This window comes from Corvus cornix, chromosome 1 (genome assembly GCF_000738735.6).
Source record: "Corvus cornix cornix isolate S_Up_H32 chromosome 1, ASM73873v5, whole genome shotgun sequence".
Lineage (NCBI taxonomy): Eukaryota > Metazoa > Chordata > Aves > Passeriformes > Corvidae > Corvus > Corvus cornix.
The window spans coordinates 117,533,514-117,554,583 of record NC_046332.1 but is presented as its reverse complement, the minus strand read 5'-3'; the positions used below and the strand labels follow the sequence as shown (position 1 = coordinate 117,554,583).

Sequence of the window (21,070 nt, the reverse complement as noted above, 5' to 3'; positions counted from 1 at the left end):
GGGCGGTCCCGCGGAGAAACTTCCCTCGCCGCGCCCGGCCCCCCGCGCCCGCCGCTTCCTTCCTCGGCCCGGGCCGGTCCCGGGACCGGGGCAGCGCAGCCCCTGCGCCCTCCGCCATCGCCCCGGGCTGCGGGCACCGGGACGGGGCTGCGGGCTGAGGCTGCGGCGGGTTTGGGGCAGGACCCCGGGGCAGGACCCCCGCGTCCCCCTGCGCCCCCCGGGACGGCCCCGAGCAGGGACCCGCAGCTCCCGTGGCCGGGTTGGGAGCAGGGACCCTCCTCCTTCGCCCCCACCCCCCACCCTTGACGCCACCTCTGACCCCCCCAGCCCTGGCACTCACCCCTGACCCCCCCCTCTCAACGCCCCACCCCTGACAGCCCCCTCGGCCCCCCGCCACTCACCCCGACCGCTGGGGACAGGGACGCTCTGGAACGGCCACTGCCAGCCCAGGGGTCCAGAGCTCTGAGGGGTGCAGGGGGTGACGAGGGAGGGCAGCCCACCCCACTCGGGGCTCCCTGGGGACTCGGGGGCTGATGGCGGGGGTGATACCCCCTGCCCTCGGGCTGCCTCGGGGTGTAGGTGGGGATGGGGTGACAGCACAGTGGGGACCAGCTGCTCCTGGGGGAACTGGGGCTACCCTGCTGCATCCCAGGGGGGAACAGGGGGGTCCCGGGGCTACTGCGGGAGTGCCACCCCCCCACCCCGAGCATGGTGTTGTTCTGCTGGGTCAGGGCCAGAGGAGCCCGGGTGCTGGGAGAGTTCCCCCAAGGGCCGGGTCCCCCATGCTGGGAGTCCCAATAAGGGCCAGGTCCCCCCCAACAGCACCTGCAGCCCATGAGCGTCCCTGGAGCAGGACGGGCTTGTGGGGGTCACCCAGGGATGGAGGGGAGGCAATTCCCAGGAGCGAATGGCCTGTCCCCATCCTCATCTCGGGGTCTGCAGGTGTGGGACCCCCCTGCACACACCGGGCATCTTCCCCAATGCCAGCACGGGGACCACAACTGGCACCCAACAGAGACCCCTCAGCTCGGACATCAGCTCAGGTCCGGGGATAACGGGACCGCCGGGGATAACGGAACCGTCAGGGATAACGGGTGTCCAGGGATAACGGGACAGCGGGGATAACGGGGTGCCGGAGGAGCGGAGTTTTGGGCGGGAGCAGGGCTGGGAACTGCCGGGACAGAGCGGGGACAGAAACTGGCCCGGCGCGACCCCCTCGGCGGGACCCCCGAGGGACCAGCCTGGGACCCACATCCCAGAGTGGGGGCGTGGGGCCCCTGGCTGGGAGGAGCCTGCTCCAGGGACAAGGGTGTCACTCCTTGGAGCATCCCGGCCGGAGTGGGACAGGATGTGCGGAGTGGGACAGGATATGAGCTTCCCGTCCCCCCCGTAGGCTGCGGCTCCGGCCACTGGTGGCACCAAGTCCAGCGATGCCACCGGGAGCACGTGGCCCTGGAGGTGTCACAGCCCTAGGAGGTGTTGAAATTTCCTCGGCCGCACTGCGAGCAAGGAACCACGTGCTGGGACCTCAGAAGGTCTCTGCCCGCAGAGCGGGGGTGCTGCTGTGACATGTCGGGGTGCTCTCTCTGGCGCGGCGGGCTGTGTGACACGCGCTCCCCGGGGCCAGAGGCGGGTCCCCTGGGCAGGGTCCCCTGGGCAGGGTCTACTCGGTGGGTGTCCCGGGCAGGGTCCCTCGGGCAGGGTCCCCCCTCGGGCAGGGTCCCGGCCCTGCTGAGCTCCCGCCGTTCCCCGCTGCGCCGCCAGAGGTCGCTGCGGGCCAGGGCCGCGCGCGCGCGGGCGGTAGTGGGGGCGTGGGCACGTGCCCGCCCCGTAGGGCCCGCCCCCCGTGGGCGTGGCCACGCGGCGTCAGGCCACGCCCCCTGTCAGCGCGCGCGCGGCGGCGCCAGGGCCCGGTGCGTAGGGCGGCGGGCGAGACCACTGCGGCGGGGAGGGGGGGGGGGTGTGCGGCGCTGTCCCGGCACAGACAGAGCGGGGTTTTGCGGGGAGCACCGCTGTGAGAAGGCGACGGAGGGACGGAGCGGGCCGGGGAGACCCTAACGGAGGTGGCGGGGAGAAGGGTTATCCCGGCAGAGAGGCGACGGACCTGCGGGGTGATCCCGGGAAGAGACCACTGAGGGCGGGGGGACTGGGGCTGTCCCGGGAGAGACCACTGCGGCGGGGGGGGGAAGCTGTCCTGGGAGAGACCACTGTGGGCAGGGGGGGCAGAGGGTTCCGGTAGCCGGTGCGCGGCCGCAGCTCGCGGCAGTACCGGGATAGCCGGGATAACCGGGATAACCGGGACAACCGGGACACCCCGCGGGCCCGCAGCCGGTGCCGATGCCGAGGAGCAGCTGACGGCGGCGGGGACGCGGAAATGGAGCCGCGGCCGGGCGGGCCGTGCGGGCGCTGTGCGGCCTCTTCCTCCTCCTTCTCCTGCTGCTGCTGCTGCAGCATCCCGGCCGCGCCGAGCGGGGCCCCCGGCTCCCACCTGGACGACTCGGCATCGCAGGTGAGCCCCCGCCCGACACCCCTGGTGTTCCCCTGCCCGCCCCGCCGGGCTCGGCGCTGCCCGGGGAGGGCCCTGCCAGCCCCCCCCGCTCCCTGTTTTGGGGCCATTCCTCCGGGTTTCGGGCAAGAGCTGCAGTGATCTCCGACCCGGCCCTGGTTCGGGGCCTTGCAAGGACCGAAATAATCCGTGTTTATTATTGCAGCGGGCTCCGGCTGTTTGGGTCAAAAGTTTTAAATTTCAGCTCATTTAGAATATTGCGCTCCTCGTTAAATCGCATCGGCTGGGACCAGTTCGCGGGATTTAAGATTATTCGTGTTATTTTACTTGTTTGCCCTCTGGTAATGAGAGTCTGGCAGGAACTTCGGGATCGTGCCGAAAATTCCGGTGTTTAGTTGTTTTTTAGGGACATTCCCGGCTGTGGGACCCCCAGACTTGCTTCCCCTCCGCTCCAGGGACGAGCGCGTCCCACCTGAGGAGCACAGGCAGCAAATCCCTGAGGCCCAGCCACTCTGCTTCCCCCCATTTCCATCCCCTCCACCCCAAAACCCAACCCCAGCCGAGAAGGCAGGAGAAGCCGAGCCCCCGGACTGCCCCCGAGCCCGGCTGTTGGGCCGCCGCTGGGAGCCGGTGCCGCCTCCGTGGGCTCTGTGTCCTTGTGACAGTGCCCGAGGTCAGCGCTGGAGCCGGTCCATAAAATCCCGCTGGGAACTTTAGGAGGGGGCCGGGACCCCCAGTCCGCAGCGGGGCCGTGTTGGGGTCCGGCCCCGAGGGGCACAGGGTGGCCCGGAGCCGGGAGCAGCTCCCGGGAAGGGCAGATGCTGAGCCCCGCTTTGCTGCTCCGCCCCTGGGACCCCCGAGCCCCCGCAGCCTCCCCCGGGCCGCGCCGGGGTCCCGCCTGCCACCGCGCCCTGCTTGAGGACAGGGAAGAAGCTTCCCTTTCGGGGCTGTGGGAAGCGGGGCCGGGCTGCAGCTCGGGGGGTTTGGGTGCCGGGAGGGTGTTCGGGAGGGTGTTCGGATGGTGGGTATCTGGATGAAAGGCGCCGCAGCGGCGTTCTGGGAAGGGATCGGCTTTGTGCACGGGGCTTGCTGGTGGGAACGGGGCAAGGAGCAGGCCCTGGAGCTGTGGGATCGGCAGAACCGTCGGGAGCTCGGTGTGTGAGCCCTGGGCAGGGAGATTGTTCCGTCCTGGCCAGGGATGGGTTCTGTGGCTCGCTGTTTTCTGTCTCCGGGAGAAGGGGCTCCTCATCCCCTTCCCTTGTGCTCCCAAACCCTCGGGCCGGTTCGCATCCAGTCTGCTCCACTGAGGAAACTGGATCTCTGCAGTCCTTGTGAAGCAAGGTTTGTGCCTCCAAGGAATTTCCAGCGGAGTTATTTTTGGAGGCCCTGCAGAAGTGTGGCAGCCTGGGTGATTCAGCTGCTGGCTTTGCTCTCGGCGGCGAGCGGAGGCAGCGCCGGCACCGGGCCGGGAGCAGCCCCAGGCCCTGGGCTCCCATCAATTCCCCCCGGCACGACTGTTCCTGCAGGACGAGTGCTTTGGGTCACTCCGGGCCATGTTTGGGTTACTGCTGGCTTCTCAAACCTGCAAGGGATTAATAACTGGCTACAGGTTGGGGCCCCAAACGTGCGGGAGCGTGGTCAGGGAGGGATCCGTGTCCCTCCCCGGGGCAGCCAGGTGGATCGGGAGCGCTCCTCGCCCTCTCCCACCACAGCTCAGGGCGTCCTCCGAGGTCTCTTGGCATTTGGTTTTGAGCTCTTTGAGCTGTTGCTCCCAGTTCACAGCAGGGATGTCCTCAGCCGGCACAGGAGACACTTTTCCTGATGTTTTCCCTGGAAGCAGAAGGTGCCGGCTGTGTTGGCTGCTCGGTGTGAGGCAGAGGTGAGTGTTGGACGCCGTTTTGAAAGTGAAAGTGCTCGTTTTTGACACATTTTCCGAGGTGCAAAGGTGCTTTTTTTTAATTCTTTAATTAGGATGGCAGAATTTTAATGATGAAATGTCATCAGCGGGGAAGTTTTTCAGGCGATGCAGGGAGGTGTTTGCAGAGAGCAGAAGCCTGAGCTGCAGCACTTCTCGGGCTGCTGCGATTCCTCTGCACACTCAGGGGATGCATCAGCAGGTTTTATAGAGGATTAATGAATGATCCCGATTCCTGGGATTTTTTTTTTTTAAGCGAGAGTTTGAAACGGGTGAGTTCATCCGCAGGAAAATCAGAGTTGGTGACTGAACCCCGGGGAAAAACAAATTTTCTCCTGGCTTTGACTCACTCAGAGGCGAATTGAGGCCTTAATCTTTGATCTCTAATCTTTTCCTGCTGGGTTCAGATTGAAGTTTGGTTCCTCTCAGCAGCACAGGAGCCATTTCACAAGGTGTGGGGGGTTTGGAGCCCAGGCCAGGCAGAAGGGGCCCCTCGCAGCTCCCTGGCTGTGCCCTGAGCCCAGCTTTGGGATCCTGCCGGTGCCGCTGTCACAGGATGTGTGACCGGCTCCACGTTATTGTTTGCACCCGCCCTGGTTATTTTTAGCCTGAATTTGTCAGGCTGCAGCCCGACCCCAGGACCTTTTCACACCCCCTAAAAGGGGCAAACGAGTCTCCTCAGGAACAAACTGGACTTTCAGGGATTTTTCCCCCCCCTTCTTTCTGCTCATTTGCTGTAGTCTGGCTGTTGTTCCCATCAGCCAGGTTTTGGTCCTTTTTCTTATCAGAACATCCTTCAGAGCTGTGGCCAATATTTTACACAAGTTTTATGTGAGCCATCAAAAATGTGACCCACTGTTTGGGTCAAAAATCTGAAATTTCATCTTACTTAAAATACTAACCTTGCTCAGTTGGCTCTTCCTCCTTAAATCACATCACCTGGAACCAGTCTATGGGATTCAGGATTATTACTGTTATTTTAATTGTTTGTCCTCTGTACAGCCCCGCACAGGTGGGCACTTTCAGGTGTGTTTGTAGGAGATCCAAGGAAAACTGACCGTGAAGAGGCAGGGATTTGGATGACTGGGGGTCATCCCTGGTTCCCTTCATGGTTACCCCTTTCACCTACAGATCCAGACCTGCCCCATCTCCCTGCAATAATATGGAAGTAGTGTGAGTCTGCATTGCCCTGAGCCTTGTTTCATTTTATTTGGAATTCCTTCCTGTGGTCTGGCATCCACAGGGATGTGGGGCCGTGTCTCCATGTCTGGGGCCTCGTGTGGGTCCCCGTCCTGGCATCCTTGAGGCAAGTCAGGGATCATCCCTGGCTCTCTTCCCTGCAGCAGTTCAGGGGTGGGCTCTGGATTGTTGGGATTGAGGTGGTTTTGGGTGATGTGGAGCTCGTGTGTCAGGGGGTGGCGAGGGCTGGACTCTGGTGCAGGGCTGGCACAGGTCAGCAGCTCCTCCTTCTCTTCCTTTCTCCTTCTCCTGCCCTGTCTCCTGCTTCCCTGTCGTGGTTCCTTGATCACAACATTTTTTGAGTCATCTTTGCTCTTTTCTAACTGGTTTAAGAAACAAGTTTAAAAAATATCCTGATAGTGTCGTGTCCAAAGCTGGAGGGCTGTGCCCAGGGCTATTTCTGTGTTTGCCTGGAACACCTTGAATCCAGGGAACGTCCCGTGGGACAAAGGTCAGTGTGAGGAAAGGGGGCTGCAGCCACAGGCTTGTAACTGTCACTACTAATTCCAGAGGGAGAGAGCACAAATTTCTGTGTGAGGGGCTGTGCCCAAGCCCTGTCTGTCCTTGCCATCACTGGAAGTTCACTGGAAGTGAATCATTTGCTGCAAAGCCTCTGCCTTGGGAGTTGGTTGATGGGTTTGGACTTGAAACTTGCAGTGAAAGCTTTTGGCATCTGAGCAGGACATGGCCTCAGTGGAGCTTTTGGAAGCTCAGTGATGGCTCATCCTGCAGGCTGGGAACAGGGATGGCTCTCCTTGATCTGCCCAGTTAAACCCTTCTGTCGCTGAGGGAGCAAAATGCGAGGTTGGTGCAGCTCCCTGGCACTGCTGAGTTTGTGTCACTGGGAGCCACGTCCGGGCTCTGTCCCTTTCCAGAGCTACTGATTCCAGGGCTGCAGCGAGCAGGGTGCCACGGGAGCTGCCCTGGAGAGGCCTGGGTGCGTGGAGGCAGGCGGTCAGGCAGGAGCTGTGATGGGGATCCAGGTGCTGCAGACGGGTGCGCTCCATGATCTTGGAGATCTCTTCCAGCATTCTGTGATCCAGCTGCTCTCTGACACTTGGTACCCTCCCAGGGCTGTGGGAGCAGAACCAGGGCAGGGTTTCAACCTGCAGGCCCTGCCCTGGACCCCAGCCCCTGGGAGGTGCCTGCCTGGTCTGAATACACCTGCCCTGGAGTAACTCCTGCAGCCCGTCCTTCCACGGGCCTGGCAGAGCTCATGGGACACAGCAACCTGCTGTGCTCTCCTTGCTTTGGTAAGGTGCCCTTTAAGGAGGTTTTGCTGTTCAGTTAATTCATTTCAGTAGAAGCTGCACCTGTGAGTAGCAGCTTTGGGTTAGGCAAGGGAGACAAGGCAGTTGTGAGAATACTTGGAAGACTCTGCCAGGAAATAGTCCATGTTCTTCCCCAGCTCATTTGGAAGCCCCAGTGGATTGCACAGCCTTGGCTTCCTTCAGGAATGAAACTCATCTTGAGGAATTGCCATTCTGAGAGGTGGAAAAATTGTGTTTTGGCAGCAGACTGGCCTCATGTGGAGGAGGAGGAGGAGGAGGAGCAGCGGGGCCAGCTGGGCAGCACTGGGGCTGCTGGGGAGCTCCTGGCTCCCTCCAGCTCATTCCCTTCCCTGCTTGGCCCAGAAACTTGGAGTAATGCTCAGCTGGATCAGAGAGAGGATCTTAATTTAATTTCTTGTTAGATCTATTTATTTACTGCCTTGGAAAGCGGCTCTCTCCATGTCTCCTGTGCCCCTCGGGTGGTCCCTTCCCAGGGGAGCGGTGCAAGGGGAGCTGCTGGGACACTGCCTGGCCTGGAGGGAGCTGGATCTCCTGCTCCAGAGTGGCCTTTTGGAGTTGGCCTTGCCCACAGTGGGGCAGGGAGGCACATATCCACGTGGGAAGTCCAGGGCAGCAATCCTTCTCTCCGTCCTTTGCTCTCAGGAGGGGATGGAGCAGTAAATGTGTGAGGAAGGAGCCTCCTGACAGCCCTTGCGCTGTGGCTGCGGGGTCTGGGGTGCGTTGGTGGTCTTGGAGCGGAGCCTTATCCCAAAGGGAGCAAGGAGGAAAAGCACTTTGCTTTCCTCTGGCCTGCTCAGTTGGCCTTTGGCTCGTGGCTGCCTGCGTGTGTTGGTGCATCACAGTTCCCTGTGAGAGCTCTCTCCTCCTCTGGGCAGGGGATGGAGGGACGGGTCAGTGTCCGGCCACAGCCCAGGGGGGCTGAGTCACCCTCCAGTGAGGGGTAGTTCATGATTTGCCTGGGCTTTGGGGAGGAAAGGGACCTAAAAGGCCATCCTGGTATAATTCCACAGGGATTTAGCATTGGAGGGGCTGCCCAGGGAGGTGTGGAGTGCCCGTCCCTGGAGGTGTCCCAGGAAGGGCTGGAGGTGGCACTCAGTGCTTTGGGCTGGGGACAAGGTGGGCATGGGGCACAGCTGGGCCTGGCTGGGCTGGGAGGGCTTTTCCAGCCTCAGGGATCCCGGGATTCTGTGGTTTGTTAGTTGGAAATCCCTGTCTATGAGCAGGTGGTTGAAAAGCAGCACTTTTCCCTGAGGTTATCCCTCACCTGCTGCTTGTCCCACTTGGAGGCTGTGCCGATGGAAAAGGCGCTGGCAGTGGCTCGTGTCCCTGGTGGTTCCAAGCCCAGGGTCGGTGCCAGGCCTGGGCACCCTTTGGTGCTGGACTGTGCCCAGCCTGGCATTCTGCTCCCCAGAGCCCTAATTGCACAAACTTATTAGTGTTAAGAAAGCTGTTTCCTTCATTAATTAGCTTTGCTTTAAATCCAGAGAGAGAGAAAAAAACTCCTGAGCAGGCAGAGCAAACGGGAGAGTTGCAGCTCTCACGGGGCAGCTCTGGGATTCCCACTGGAAAGGCCCTTTGGGACCTGGGGGTTCCTTTTCCTGGTGGTCCAGCTGTGTGGAGCCCTGCTGTGGGTAACTGGAGGGGCAGGAACGTGCTGGAAAGGGGAGATGGGACCTTAACTGCTCTTGGCTGAAGGTCTGGGAATGCCCCCTGCCCCCAGCTGGAGAAGGAGATTCCATCACCCCTCCTTGTGTCAGTCAAGTGCTACTGGGGAGAAATCCTTCCCTGGGAGGGTGGGCAGGCCCTGGCACAGGGTGCCCAGAGCAGCTGTGGCTGCCCCTGGATCCCTGGAAGTGCCCAAGGCCAGGCTGGACATTGGGGCTGGAGCAGCCTGGCACAGTGGGAGGTGTCCCTGCCATGGCAGGGGTGGCACTGGATGGGCTTTAAGATCCCTCCAAGCCCAAACCAGTGTGGGGTGCTGTGAATAATGGGGGGTTTTGGCCTCTTTTCTGCATTCTGCTGTTAGCAGGTGCAGCCCTGGACCCTGCTGCTTCCCCCTGCCACCCTCCAGACTCTGTTTGCTGCTGGAATCTGGGGATGTTTCCCACAGAGGCAGTGCTGTCGTGCTGAGTCGTCTGCTCTGCTCCCGTGGCTGATCCAAGCTGGGCTCTCTGGAACACTTTAATTTTCCCTCACCTTCGTTTCCTCAGCCCCTGCAGCCGTGCCTGATTAATTTTCTGCCACCTCCAGAGCTCTGGTTCAGCTTTAGGAGCTGGTGCTGGTGGGGATGAAGGACTCTTTAATTAAAGCCATTGCTCTGCCACTCCTGCAGCACATGGGGGCCTTGAGGAGCTCCTGCCTCATGCTGTGCCTGTGCCAGGGCCTGCCCACCCTCCCAGGGAACAATTCCTTCCCAATATCCCATCCAGCCCTGCCCTCTGGCAGTGGGAAGCCATTCCCTGTGTCCTGTCCCTCCAGCCCTTGTGAAATCCCCTCTGCAGCTCTCCTGGAGCCCCTTTAGGCCCTTTAAGGGTCTGAGGTCTCTGCAATAATCCTAATAATACAACTAATGGTAAGGAGTGATGGCACAGGAGTTTTTCCTGGCAGTCCTGGCCGAAGTCCCTGGCCCTGCAATTGATGGAAAACCTTCAGAGGAGCATAAGGAAGTCATTCGGGAGCCGCACGTGGTTCTGTCCCTGGATTGTCCCTGCCTGCTTGTTTTCCCTCCATGAAATAGTACCGGGGTGCTTGTTTGTTTGGATTATGGACCTATTTTTAAGTAACCTATTTTTTCCACTTTGGAAAATGCATTAACTCACTGTGTGTCACAGACATCTGTGGAGTCTGACTTTGGGAACCACCAAGTGCTCCTTGGAAGTCTCTGACCAGCCCGAGTGGTTGCCTCTGGCCCGTATAGATATCTATATCTATGTATGTATCTATCTACCTATCTATCTGTCTCTACACCTTGCTGAGGTTTGCTGTAAGAAACATTTGCAGGACCCACAGAGGCAAATACAGCCCTTCCCTGGAAGTGCACTTTATCCCACCACAGAGCTCTGCATGCTCTCAGTTCCACCATCCCTTCACCTCCTCCGGGATTTGGGAACTGCTGATCCCAGCGGCTCTCAGAAAGTGGAAGCAGCAGCAATGCAGTTGGAAACGGGGATGTTTGGTAACACACACACACGTTTTGCAGGGCAAGACACTATTTTTATAGCCAAGCGTTTGTTTTTCCCTGAAGGACGGAGTTTTAAGGTCAGTTTAATTCTTCTCTGCAGGTTTGGAGCTCTGGTGCTGTAGATTTGGCTGTTCTGGGAGGATAAAAACACAATAAACAGGAGAACTTGAGGAATGTTCCTTTCTGAGTTACAAAGGAACAGCCTGCTGGTTGGAACAGCCTGCCCCTTCCCAGGCAAGGGAGGCTTTGGATTGCAGGGAAGGGAGGAATAATTCAGGATTAAAGCTGCTAAGCAATGCTTGTGTTTAGATCTGTAAGAGTGCCAGGACATAATTAATGGGTGAGTAAGCCAAAGGGAAAAAAAAGTTATTTTTTAACTAGATAGAGATGGATGGAGGATAGAAACTCATTTTTGGGGGGATAGAAATAATTCTGGAAGTATTCTGCTCCAAGCAGCTGCTGTTGTTAAGGGTGCCCGGGTGGGTTTGTTCCGGCTGCTTGGCCCTTGGAAGGCAAAAATCCAGGTTTGGCATCTCATGCTGGCCTGGAGGCCTCGTGCTTGTCACAGAGCAGCTCCAGGACTGCAGGTGAGGTGAGGAGACCTGCAGGCCAGGCAGGCTGTGAAGGGTTATTCCCTCTTAATCCCATGTGTGATGGCTTCTCCCACCTGATGGGGCTGCGCTCAGGGGTTGCTGCTGAGGGAAGTGATCCCATCTCCTGGAGCCTCCCAGCCTCCTCCTCTGGCTGGCATTCCTGGGGCTGGATCCGAGTCGGGCCCCTCAGCAGTGGCAGTGCTTGTGGGAGGTGAAAGGAAAGCAAGCAGGGATGGAGTGTTGGTGGGGCAAGGGCTGATGAAGGGTCTGAGCATCTCGGAGCGGTTCCATGTTCCCGGGGTTTCACGGTGGGTCTGGCCTGCAAACCACAGAATCAGGAGGAGGTTTTGTTTGCTTGTCAAACCTGTGGAAGCATCAGGAAGGAAGTTCTTGTCCATGCCGTGCTCTTGTCTGTGGGATATGTGGATCCAGGTGGCTCTGCCTGGAGGTTCAGGTCAGTTTGTCCCCAGCCAGGACTGGGGCACAAACCCAGCACAGCTGGTGATGCTCCCAGGGGGGTTGGACTGTGCCAGGCTCTGCCAGGGCAGCCCCATCTCTGCTCTGTTCTGATGCCCAGTATCTCAGACTTTTTAGCTTCCCAGCTCCCTCCCGGGGCCCAGGCTGGCTCTGGCTGTGGGTGTCCCGAGAGGTGTGAGTGGGACACCCTGCTGCAGTGCTGGCAAGATGAGGAGGTTCCTCAGCTTCCCTCAGGGATGGCAGATGGAGGTGGCACTCCTGCAGCCTGGCCTGCTGAGGGGACAGTCAGTTAATTAAGCTGTGTCCTGGAGGGCCTCTGGATGAAAGAGGACACACTCCAAAACTGTGAAACCGGGAAGTGTGGAAACTAACTTGGAGATGCTGGTGGTTTTGTGGGAGTGGTGATGGCAGCACACCTGGCAGAGGGGGCTGTCCTCATCCCATCTCATCCCAAGGCTGTTCTCATCTCACCGTGGGGCTGTCCCTGTCCCACCCCAAGCACTGTCCTCCTGGCCTCTGCTCCTGCTGCTCTCAGAGGTTTCTCGTGGACCACGCTGTTTCCTGGAGATTTGCACTCTGTGTTTTGGAGATAAACAGGTTTTCCTGTTCCTCATTTCATTTGCCGTATAATTAACACAAAAGGGTGGAAAGGGATACGGGGGTCACTTGGTGCTGTTCTCCCACACTGCAGGATGATTCCTAGAGAAGTGTTCCTGACAGCACTTGGTGTGAGAAGTGGAGTTGCTGGTTATTTTTTCTCCCATCTTTTATTTTTCCTCTTGGGAAAGGAGAAAAAAATATTTCATGCTTCAAAGGGTGAGGCTCAGCCCTTGGAGTTTGTCGTGTCAGAGCCCATAACTGGAATGTCTGGCATTCCTGTGCCATCCTGCGAGATGGATATCTTCAGAGGTGTTGGATGGAGCAGTGCTCTCCCTGCCACCCCTTCCTTCCTGCAGGCTGGCCTGGGGGATGCTCCTTCGGCAGTGACCCCTTGAGCTCAGGGCAGGACAGAGCTCTGGGCAGGACAGGGCTGACAGAGCTCTGGGCAGGGGCAGGACAGAGCTCTGGGCAGGACAGGGCTGACAGAGCTCTGGGCAGGGGCAGGACAGAGCTTTGGGCAGGACAGGGCTGACAGAGCTCTGGGCAGGGGCAGGACAGAGCTCTGGGCAGGACAGGGCTGACAGAGCTCTGGGCAGGGGCAGGACAGAGCTTTGGGCAGGACAGGGCTGACAGAGCTCTGGGCAGGGGCAGGACAGAGCTTTGGGCAGGACAGGGCTCCGCTCGCTGCTGGCCGGAGCCTCCTGCTTTGGAGAACTTGTCCAGCTGGTTTGTTTTTCATCCCTGGGCTATTTTCAGCTGCTCAGCCTAACAAGGTGAAATGGCTGAGATGCTTTCCCGCTCCCTGGGACTCTGCTGGGAGTAGGTATCCTGCTGTCCCACCTTATCCCAGCTGGGATTTGTGCAGTACCTTTGGCTCTTTGCTGTGTTGGCACCACTCAGGGTTTTGGAAGAGCAATTTGGGCTCTGCACAGGCACCCTGAGCACAGGGAGCCCCAAATCCCAGTATCGTGATGGTCCTGGTGCCCTCCCGAGGGGCTGAGACTGGGAGCATGGGGAGGATCCAGGACACAGCCGAGCTCTACATGGGAAAAGCAGCAGGAAAGGCAGGGATCAGCACAGCCCTGCTGTGCCCACAGGGATGTGGGATGTGCTGCTCTTGGATCCTGCCAGGAGCATTGGAACTGGGGCGGAGGTTGCCTGAGATGTGGGAAAAGGGGGACATTTCACCCCACCTCATCCTTATTCCCACTGAAAATGGGTTCATTCTCGTGATTCCTTTGGTTTTGGGGGAAACTCCAGCTGCTGTTCACTCAGGGAACAGGAATTGCTAAACCACACCCAAGTCTTGCTCCGTGGTTCAAACTCAGGTGGCTTCTCCAGTGCCTGCCAAACACCTGCGGCAGGAATGTCACATCCAGCTCCTCGGGGTTCCTCATGGCTCTGGGTTGTTTAACCTTGTGGTGCTGTGGGATGTGGGAGCACCAGGCTTCCTGTTCCCAAGGCAGGATTAAAGTGCAGAGATGTCACTGCTGTGCTGGAAGTCACCTGGCAGAGCAGGGACTTGGGACCCTCTCAAGGGCAGTGTGGTGGCCCAGCCTGTGGCACATCCAGCATTCCCAGGAGGGCTGGGGGTTTGCTGAGACCTGCCCTGGCTCTGGGAGTTAATTGAGCACCTTGGTGTGCATCCCCTCTTCCCCTGGGCCAGAGTCCTCCCAGCCCTCTGGAGATGTGCCCAGACGGAGCAGCAGGCAGGGGTTGGGAATCAGCACTTCCCAGGCTGAGCTCTGCTGCTCACTCCGGGCTCCCAGCGGGGCTGGGGACACATGGATCTGCCTGGAATCTGCCACTGGTGGGATCAGGCACCTCGGACCTGCCGTGTGTGTGCCAGGGAGGGAAGAGAACAGGAGTTCAGTGTTTGATCCTTAACAGCCAAGAGGGGGGATCTGTGACCCTTCAAATCAACTCATCCCAGCCCTGTGTGCTGTGGTCCACAGATCCCAAGCATGGGCAGCAGGAAAGGGATTGGGATTCTGCCCCTCTGCCCTGCTTGGGTGAGACCCCACCTGCAGAGCTGCCCCAGGCCTGGTCCAACATCAGAAGGACATGGAGCTGCTGGAGCGAGGTTGGTCTTGATGATCTAGGAGAGCTTTCCAATCGAAATGATTCTGTGGCTGAATTCCTCTGAAATGACCAAATCCTTAAGGAAAGTCACTTGTGCCTGCTCACGGCAGACCAGGTTGGTTGCACCTGCACTGCTGGGGTTTCTCAGACATTGCACCAGGACACAACTGTCCTAAAGAAACAAGGGAGTTTGTGTTGGAAAGAAGGAGGAAAAAGGTTTTATTGTTCAGCAGAGTCTTTGTGTGAGTGTTGGTAGAAATACTCGTGAAGGCTTTGGTGCACAAGGTGAGAAAGGGCTGAGTTTAGTGGAGAGGATCATGGAATTATTTAGGTTGGAAAAGCCCTTGCAGAGTTCAGCTAACCCATGTCCCCAAGTGCCACATCCACAGGGCTGTTAAATCTGTCCAGGGACGTGATTCAATCCCTGCCCTGGCAACCTGTGCTGCTTGTAAGTGGTTTGGACAAGAATTTTCAGGGAAGCTGCAGGGAAGTTGCCTTTTTTTGCAGCAGAGGAGGGAGGAAAGCTTGTGGCTCCTTTTCCCCTTCATGCTGCTGCTGGAAGGAATATTTTCTGCCTGGAGGGTATAGAGTGGTTTTTTTCCTGATTAATGAGGTATTAAAAAAGATCCAGAGGAGTCTGGGCTCGTCTTCCTGAGTCACCTGTGTGTTTGTGTTAGGATTTGGCAGGCAGCTTCCCTGGTAGCCAGAGTTATCCCTTTGGTAAACACAGTCCTTAAACGTGGCTGTGGCTGGTGCTGAACACTGAGTCAGCACAGAAATAACCCAGAATTTCACACACTGACAGGATTTCTACAGCCCAGCGTACTCAAGTGTTGCTCCTCAGATCCCAGGGCTGCTGCTCCTCCGGTCTTGGAAGAGCTGCAAGGAATTAGCCCCGAATAATGAGTTTAAGGAGTCAGATTTGGATGAATGCAGAGCTCTTTGTAGGTTTGGTTTGCTGGTGCCTCCTTGGCCCTGGGAAAGGACAGGGGTTATGAGGGATTTATCTGTGGCCTAACGATGGCTAAGCTTAGTCCTGTGTGTTCTGGCTGGGGGGGAAATGCTGCAGAGGTGAGTGACACTTCTGCTCTTGGGAAAGAAATATCACCAGTACAGCCTGTGGCTGTGTCCTGTGCTGGTGCTGGTCAGGAGAGCTGATAGAGAGAAACTCAACTTCCTTTTATGGGTTTTGGGGATTTTTTTCAGATCAGCTGATGTGCTGATCAGCTGATGTAGCCTGAAAATATAAGACTGAAAAAGTAACATTCATTTTTCCCCACAAATGCTTTTTTCCCTCCAAGTGAAGTTGCCAAAACTCTTGGCAAATAGAGCTTCCAGTGAGGTGATCTGGGGAGTGGGATTGGCTGGGATGGGCTCTGCTCTCCTCCAGCAGGAACAGCAGCTCCAGCCCCAGAGTCCCCTTGCCCTGGGCTGACCCCACAGCAGAGCTGCTCCAGATTGGGGCTCCCAGGACAGGAAGGACCTGGAGCTGCTGGAGAGAGCCCAGAGAGGCCACAGAGCTGCAGCCAGGCTGGGAGAGCTGGGGGTGCTCACCTGGAGAAGGGAAGGCTCCAGGGAGAGCTCAGAGCCCCTTGCAGGGCCTAAAGGGGCTCCAGGAGAGCTGCAGAGGGACTGGGGACAAGGGCTGGAGGGCCAGGAGCCAGGGAATGGCTTCCCAGTGCCAGAGGGCAGGGCTGGATGGGAGATTGGGAGGAATTGTTCCCTGGAGGGTGGGCAGGCCCTGGCACAGGGTGCCCAGAGCAGCTGGGGCTGCCCCTGGATCCCTGGCAGTGCCCAAGGCCAGGCTGGACATTGGGGCTTGGAGCAGTCTGGGACAGTGGGAGGTGTCCCTGCCATGGCAGGGGTGGCACTGGGTGGATTTCTGTGTCTCTTTTAAGAAGAAACCAGGTGCAGAATTTTTTAGAATTTAACTTTTAAGCTGTTTGTGTCACTAGTAACATTCTGTTAAGTCTTTTTGTTGTGCAGTAATGACAATATTTTACTTTTAATTTGCACATGGAAAGCTGCTGTTTTCTCAAGTTTGGTGTTTGATGTCGTGCAGAAAGTCTTGGTCCCTCCCACTTGTTTGGGGATAAGAATCTCTTTTAATAAGTCAAGGCTGCTTTCTCTGATTTGCAGCACATCTCCGAGGCAGCCTCAGCTCGCTGGAAGCTGTGCTGGTCTCTCATTAATCTCCAGTAAATGAAGGGTTCTGTGTTCATGGCAGCCACGGACGCTGCGCTTGGTTCCCGGCTTGGTCCCAGACTCTCCCAGGCTGCTGTTTGATCCAACTTGGGCTTTCTGTCCTGCAGTCTGTGTGTTCCACTCTCAGACTGCTTTGCTGAGGGGCTTGCAAGTTCCAAGAGAGCTCCTTGAGAGAGAGCTGTTACTCCAAGGGCACTGTTCCCACAGGGAATATTCCCAGTGCAGCATGTCCAGCCCTCTGGATGGGATGGGAACAAGGAGTGGGATCCCATTCCCTGAGCCCCCCTCCATGGCACTGAGCCCCCTCTGAGCACTCACAGCTCTTCCATTTGTGCTTTGTGATCCCAGGCTCTGCCAGGGGTGTGAGGGGAGAGAGAGCCATTGTAATCCCAAACCAGGCCTGAAGCCGTGCTGGGAACGGCTCCGTGAGCAGCAGCTGCTCGGGGCTCAGCTGTGCACACAGCTCCCACCTTCTGCCTCCGTGTGCCTGCAGGATTTATGGAGTGCTGAGGAAGGTGCCTGAGGAATTTATTTGTTTGCTCTGCTCCAAGCACTGGCTGTGCCGTGGATTCGTGCCGGGGCCACCGGCTTTGGGGCCGCGGCTCGGGCCCCTCACAGCAGCCTCTGCCATCCCCTTCCCGAGTGATTTATCCTCTCATTGAACCTCCGTGGGGCATTTTCTTACTGACTTACTGGCTGTGGGAAGGATCTGTTTGTTCAGCTCCAGTGGTGACGGGGTCAGGCCCAACCCTGCTCACCTGGCTCCGTGCCCAGGGTGCTCTGAATGGCTCCTCGAATGGCTCCTCGGCGCTTGGGAATAACAGGGGGACACGGATCACGGAGCTCTGTGGGGCAGGCAGCAGGGAGGGTGGGGTCTGGGCATGCAGTGAGCCATGGGGCAGGTGGAAATAGCACCTGGAACCCCCATCCCACAGCCCTGGGGCCTCATGGGGCACTTGGGACAGTAAAAGGTGCATGTGCAGGTACAAGGGACAGAGGGCAGGGATAGATTAGGGGTTCTTGGGAAGAAGTTCTTCCCTGGAGGGTGGGCAGGCCCTGGCACAGGGTGCCCAGAGCAGCTGGGGCTGCCCCTGGATCCCTGGCAGTGTCCAAGGCCAGGCTGGACATTGGGGCTTGGAGCAGCCTGGGACAGTGGGAGGTGTCCCTGCCCATGGCAGGGGTGGCACTGGATGGACCTTAATGTCCTTGCCAACCCAAACCAGTCTGGAATTCCATGGTTGGGCTGTCATAGTCTGACTGCCAGTCACTGGGGTTTGGAAAATTGCCCCTTTCCTGCCTCAACTTCCCTAAAACTGACTCCTCTCCACACAGGGCTCGGGACAAGGGCGTGTTCCAAACCCTGCAGTGCCTCTCCAGCTGCTGGGGGGAAGCCACAGCTAAATCATGGCTTAGGAATGATGGGGAAAAGGTGAGCTGCCCTTCTGGGAGGGAACCCCAAATCTGCTCAAACTGAGGATTTTCTGCACATTCTACACTCTATGTTCCCAGGTGACTCTGGGCAGGCTCGGGGAGGGTTAAGCTGGGTTTAGCACAGGCAGTGGAGCAGCAGCTGTGGTGGCACTGGAGCTGGGCTCAGGAAGGGTTTGGGGGTTTCCTTCCTTGGGTTTTTGCTTACACAACATCAGTTTAAAGTGCTGAACTGCAGCAGGGATTGCATCACGCCAGAGCTCTTCCCTGAGTGCTGAGGGTGAAGAGTATGTTGTCCAAGGAGTTCCCAGCTTGTCTTTTAAAGCCTCTTTATTACTGCCTGGAGGATTTTGGAAAGTCTGTGTTCAGGGAAGGAGCATCTGAGGTTTGGGATCACTCTGAAATCCCTGCTGTTCTAAAGCACAAGTGGCCGTGTGTCTCCTGGTCCTCAGGGAAAAGCCAGCTGTGGGAGCTGCCTCTCCATGTGGATTTTTCAGGCCAAGGGTGAGGTTTCAGGAGCTGCTGAGCTGATGGAATCACATTTGTCATCACTAGAAAGCATTCCCTCCTTCCCTCTTCCCTTCCTTCTCTCCTTCCCCCTTGACAAGACAAGAAGGAACGGCCTCAGGCTGGGCCAGCGGAGGCTCAAGTTGGACAGCAGCAGGAATTTCCCTATGGAAAGGGAGGTCAGGCCTTGGCAGGGGCTGCCCAGGGAGGTTTGGAGTGCCCATCCCTGGAGGTGTCCCAGGAAGGGCTGGAGGTGGCACTCAGTGCTCTGGGCTGGGGACAAGGTGGGCATCGGGCACAGCTGGGCCTGGCTGGGCTGGGAGGGCTTTTCCAGCCTCAGGGATTCTGGGATTCCCTTCTGGTTTTGGCAGCTCCTTCTCCCACCCCTCAGGTTTCATGGCCTAGAGCTGACACCTCGTGTATTGTGTCACCTTCTGCTGCCCCAGCACTGCTGGGACCCTGCTGGGATGAGGAGCCTCAGGGCTGCAGTGCTGCTCTATCTGTATCTGTTCTAGCAAGTTCCTCTTTCCTGGTCACCCTCAGAAAACAGCCACTTGAGGAGAGGTGTTTCTTATCTGAGGAGTGAATCTCCCCACTCTCTCCTCCAAAAGCAGCATTTCCATCTTCCAGTGTAGCAAACCATAAAATTCCCAATTTAACCCTGGTTCCACAGTGACTCATTTCAAGTCTTTCTTTTTCAATTGTTTTTTTAGTAACAACCTTTTCAGTGAGGCAGCACCAGCTCAGCTCCAGGCAGGCAGGCAGGGCTCGTTCACTGCCAGCACGGTGCTGCTCAGAGAGGGGGGCTTCTCATTTTCCCACTGGATTAAAGAACAGCAGCTCTCACTTTGGGGTGAAAGGATTAGAATTCAGGAACACCTGCCTTGTGCCAGCACCTTTGGGATCATTGCTGTTTGCCCATCCTATCCACAGATGATTTTTTTCTACCTGAGGGAGTGGCTGGAGCTGGGCCAGGGCAGGCTCAGGCTGAGAGCAGGGAAAGGTTCTTCCCCCAGAGGCTGCTGGGCACTGCCCAGGCTCCCCAGGGAATGGGCACGGCCCCGAGGCTGCCAGAGCTCCAGGAGCGTTTGGACAGCGCTGCCAGGGATGCCCAGGCTGGGATTGGTGGGGTGTCTGTGCAGGGCCAGGGGTGGGACTGGGTGATCCCTGTGGGTCCCTTCCAGCTCAAGATATTTTGTGATTCTCTCATTCTCCTGGCCCTGATGTAACCCAAAGTGCTCATGTTTGGTTGGCAGGGAAGGGAAAATATTTTAAAACTGCTGTTTTCCTAATGTGGATGATCTTTGCCTGCTACTACAGGGATTTATTTTCATTTGTGCCACTGGTGCTGCCCCTGAATTGCTGCTTGTCACGCTCTGTACTGTGTGGTGTCCCCTGGCACGGACTGGTCGTGGGGAAAGGAAGTACCTGGGGCTCGGTGTCCTCTTTTATAGTGACACTCAGTGGAAAAAAGTGGGGTTTTCTGGGAAGAGCCTTTTTCCTCCTCGTGGACGAGTGGAGGTTGGGATTCTCCCTCGGGAGCAGTGGGACCACTCTCCTGCAGCCTGTCCTGCTGAGAGATGTCGCTTCCCTCCTCATTCACCTCTAATCCCTTGTCCTGCCATGTCAGGAGCTTGTCACAGGTGGGAGCTGGTAGCATTCCATTGCTGAGGGCACTGCACAGGCAGTGCCTGGCACATCCAGGATCCTGTTCTTGTTCCGGGATTCCCGACTGTTGCCGTTTTGTGCCTGGAACCAAGCAGGTCTGTGAGCACCAAGAATAACAAAACTTGGCTTTTTTGCAGACTCGTGTTCCTTATTCACAAGGTCCTTCCTCCTCCTGCTTCTTTCCTTCCCTTTCTTCCCATGCCTTTGACTTTCTCCTCCACCGTGTGCCAGGATCCACATCTGCCTCAGGTCCCCCTTTGCTGCTGTCCTGATCCTTGTGGGAAGGGAATTGTACAGGAGAGTGGCTTTGCTTGAGTTTGGGGAAGTAAAGGATAACGGGATCGCTGGGAAGCGTTTTTATTCCCAAAGAAGTCAAGCTGATGGTCACAGGCTGTTGTTGAGGTTGGATAATTGAGGTTAGGGTTAGGGATTTCCTGTGGGATCAGCTGTAGGAATCTGGGAACAGGCGGCACCTCTCCCTGGCAGGGCCTTGCCCTCTTGGAGTCCTGTTCTTCAGTGGAAGGGAAAGACTTTGGTGGGAAAGCCACGAGCTGGCTGCAGCAGGGCCCTATCCCGCAGCGTGGGTGGTTTGGGAGCAGCTCATTCCTTCTGGCTGTAGGAAAGGCAGATTGTGCAGCGTGTGCCATGTTCAAGGCAGCGGCTGTTGTCACCCTGTTTCCTGCTCTCCAGGGTTCCTGTGAACATGGAAATCATCAGTTCTTGGTGAGACACGAGGGATAAATAAGGCTAAAACTGGGAGAAGCTGTCCTTGTATGGCAGTGTGGGAATGGCGCCTCTTCCCTTGGATTAATTATACAGCAGCATGTCTGGGAAGGGACCAGGGGAGTCCTCTGAGCCTGAGCTGCTGGGGAGGATCAGGAAGAGGCCAGGAAATGCAGGGAAGAGCCCTCCTGGATGTCCACATTGCTTGTGTGGCACTGGGCTCCATCAGCCATCCTGTGAGGCTGTGAAGGTGAGACAGAACCGGGCTGTGAGCCTGAATTTTGGATCAGCTCTGAGCTCTCCATCCCAGGCCTCCAGCTTGGAATGGACATGGAGCTGCTGGAGAGAGTCCAGAGGAGGCTGCAAAGATGCTCTGAGAGGTGGGGGTGCTCACCTGAAGAAGGGAAGGCTCCAGGGAGAGCTCAGAGCTCCTTGCAGGGCCTAAAGGGGCTCCAGGAGAGCTGCAGAGGGACTGGGGACGAGGGCTGGAGGGCCAGGAGCCAGGGAATGGCTTCCCAGTGCCAGAGGCCAGTTTAGATGGGGCTTGGAGCTTCCTGGGACAGTGGAAGGTGTCCCTGACCATGGCAGGGGGTGGGACTGGATGGGCTTTGAGGTCCCTCCCAGTATGAGCCTTTCAGCCATTCTATGATTTCT

The 21,070-nt window shown here is 57.7% G+C and overlaps 1 protein-coding gene across 7 annotated transcripts in view; it reads left to right on the top strand.

Moving 5' to 3' along the window:
• Positions 1–2,355: 2,355 nt before the first annotated feature.
• Positions 2,356–21,070, top strand: part of STIM1 (stromal interaction molecule 1) — a 69,489-nt gene continuing 50,774 nt past the window's right edge. For 3 of the 7 annotated variants that reach the window (XM_039554073.1, XM_039554050.1, XM_039554066.1), the window contains exon 1: positions 2,356–2,509. The gene's annotated coding sequence lies outside the window, so the exon portion shown is untranslated. Of the gene's footprint in view, positions 2,510–4,360; positions 4,386–21,070 lie in introns of those variants that run through there. The other 4 variants (XM_039554039.1, XM_039554059.1, XM_039554079.1 and 1 more) reach the window with 2 other exon arrangements.